This window comes from Pteropus alecto, unplaced genomic scaffold, assembly GCF_000325575.1.
Source record: "Pteropus alecto unplaced genomic scaffold, ASM32557v1 scaffold95, whole genome shotgun sequence".
NCBI classification, from domain to species: domain Eukaryota; kingdom Metazoa; phylum Chordata; class Mammalia; order Chiroptera; family Pteropodidae; genus Pteropus; species Pteropus alecto.
Window position 1 is genome coordinate 22,442 of NW_006441071.1, and position 3,413 is coordinate 25,854.

Consider the following 3,413-nt stretch of genomic DNA (forward strand, 5'->3'; position numbering starts at 1 on the left):
AGAGTATTTCAGAATGACTACATTTTTCCTTCCTCTGCTGGAAGAACCAGAACATTTTTCTCTGATCTTCACAGTGAGCACCTGATGGGGTTTCTGTAAACGAATCTCACAATATGTGCAGAGCTCCACGAATTCTGGACCCCTGGAGTTTATTGCTTTCAAGTTCATCCACGCACCTCCAGCAATTCTGCAATTACAATTCAAGCATTTCTACCAGTTCCAGCCCCAGGAACAGGCTGTTGCTCTAGATCAGCTGTGATTCTCTGCATTTCACTTCCTGTCTAGTTATCAGGGCAGGGGATTGCCCTGTGACCTCAATCCTGATGGATCTAAGAAAAGTTGTTGTTTTTCAATTCATTCTGCATTTTTTACAGTGCTCTCATGAGGTCTGGAATGAAGACTTCCAAGCTAACGAAGTGTTCTACGTCAATTCAGAAGTTCTTCAATATATGTGTACATACACAACATCAGTACAGCTCGCTCTTAAGGAGTGATGTCCCTAGATTTATTCATTTCAAGAAAACCATTGTTACAATCTTGAACAATTTTACTCAATGAATTCTGTGACAAAGCAGAAATAAGATTCTTTAAATTGACTGATGGTTTGCCTTTCCTGTGTTAGTAACTGTGTTCATTAAAGAGAATCATTTCCAGATACCCTTTCTTACTTCTTCATCTCTTTGCCAATGTAACGATAAACAGAATGACCATGTGATATCTACTCAGATCAATTACTAGAAGCACAGTGACTCTTGTATCTCCTCTTGTAGATGGAAGTACCTCTTCATGGAGAGTGCACAGCCTTCCCATCTCTTCTTGTCATAGCATGAAACCTAAGTAATATTATTTCCTACTCTTAATAAGTATTAATTTTTAAAATAATTAATATTCAATTACCAATTAACTGATTATTGCTTTTAGATTACGTGCCCTACAAAAATAAAGACGGAAGACAACAGGAACTGCATTTCTAGAGAACTAGCAGAGAAAGTTTTCACATTAAATATATCAATACAGCAAAATGAACAAAAAGTAAAATTACACCCATAGATGTATACCAATGGACCCAATGGGTAGATCAATGACAAATCCTGTACTGTGAGGGATGGCCGCCGATTTGCTGAGTTTCATATTATGGGTTTTTGTTAACATTTTTTAAGTCTGAATTTATGCTGTCATGAAAGTCTTTCTTTTCCATGGTTGTTTTTCCATGGGTAATGTAATTTTTCTGCATGTAGTTTAATACTTAATTTTGCCAGTTTTGAGAGAAAGATTGAATCAGTGTCTTCTATTTATTTTTTTAGATGTCTCATTGATTACTATGAATAGTCATTTTGGTTTCTACAAATATATATGATTTTCATGAAGCCAATGTCGGGACCTTAAAACAGTTGTAAAGTTAAGGAGCAAAAAATACCAGCACTAATGTGAAAAACAGAAAGGAACTCTTAACCTTACCTGCTTCAATTTTAAATGAGTTTTAATGTATCGGTAGTAAAATAAGCATAGCAATAATTAAAGGTTATAATCATATTAATAAAGCAAACAATCTCACAATTAGTTGTATCATCAAAATTACCTAGATTTAGGGTAAAGGTGTGTCTGTTGTCAATAAGGAAAGAATTAACATTTCAGTATAATATTCTCAGGAAATTTCCATCAGAAAGCAATATAGATTATCATCTCATATCACAGATTTAAAATATTGCTAATGAAGTACTGAATTTAATGTAAAAATGGATTACCAAGAAAGGGATCTGAATATGTGTGAAATAAAAAGACAAAAGTGACTAGGAGGAGGTTTGGCTGTATGTCCTAAGTAGTGCTTGGTGAAATGTATAAAAAACTGTCCAGCTCTTTCTGCACAGGTCAAATTTGAAACAAGTGTCCATCAAAAGAATACAGCTCTACTTTATTAAAATGTTTATGTCAGTGATTAGAAAATATAAATAATATAAGTGACCAACATGAGACTAGAATAAATGAAGTAACAGATAAAAGAAAATGAATCTTGACTGTAAAATTTGATGGAAAAAGACTGCAATTAACAAGCAAATGGCTTACCATTGAAATTCACTACAAAGTGATATTAATTAGAACAGTGAGAACTCACTTTTTAGCCAAATGAGCGATGCACGAAATCAAATACCTAAATAAACAACAGTTTAAATCAAATAATTTTAACATTGAAAATGTTCATATGTTTAGTGCCAAGTCACCAATTCTATGAAAATGATTCTGAGAAAATAGGAGCAAAACTGTGCAGGGGCCATGGTAACCCACCTTCTCCTCCAGGCACCTTCTGTTTCACTCCTCCACTCCACAAACAAGCTTATGAACCTAGTTTTTATACACAGTGTCTCAAATTCTCATTCTCGTGTTTCTTCTTCAACCCAGTACCATCTGGTTTCTATCTGAATCATTCTCCTAAACCAGATCATTCTAAGGACACCAAGTGTGTCTGTTTCCAGGTCCACTGGGGAGTTCATCCGCACTGGCCCTATAAGCTCCACTGTGTCTTTGGAACACACTTCTTCCCTTCAGTAGTGTCACCCCATCCTTTCCTGTTTATCTTCTAGGTCACCTGCCCCCTACCCCCACCTCAGTGCCCTTTGCAGACTCTCCTCTGCCCAACCCTTAAACGCTGACAGTCTGCAGGATTATGTTTAGGCCCTTTTCTCATTGTCTACTTTCTGAGTGACCGCATCCATTGTGATGCCCTCATTACCACACAATATGTAATAAGGCATCCCCAATATACTCCCCATGGCAGTTTTGTTCATTGTACACCTATATTCCCAACTGCCCCTAAGAGAGCTGCAAGAACTCGTTCCCCAGGATCCTTAGAAAGGACATTTGGTGTTATTTTTCCTTTTTAGCCTCTTTTGTATCTAAAATTTCTGTCATGTTTCTGCTTCATTCCTTTCTTTTCTTTCTCTTCATGGTGTTTAATATAATTGAAATAAACATAAGTACTGTTTTTGGCTCCTTTTCTGTGACACAAAGTTTCAACACAACAAAAACTACCCGTAGTTACTCTATTTACCTGAATTTCTTGGCCATAGTTACACAGTTTGACATTAGACGCTGAACTTCTACATGTCACCTGAATGGATTGAATGAGTAAAGGTATTTTGCTACTCGTTCTTCACTATCAGTTAGAAAATGAGAGTTTGGATTTTGATTTTATAAATAAAATTCAAGAAATTTTTTTGATAGAAATTTAATAAAGGAAAAGCAAACTTAGCACAGGTAAACATGTTTTGTAAATTTTAATACAATGTAAAGAGAACATATGTTTACATTGATTTTTAAATATTACAAATATAATACATACAGGAAAGACTGTACTAAATAACGATAAATAAATAAATAAATAAATAAATAAATAAATAAATAAATAAATAAAAGAT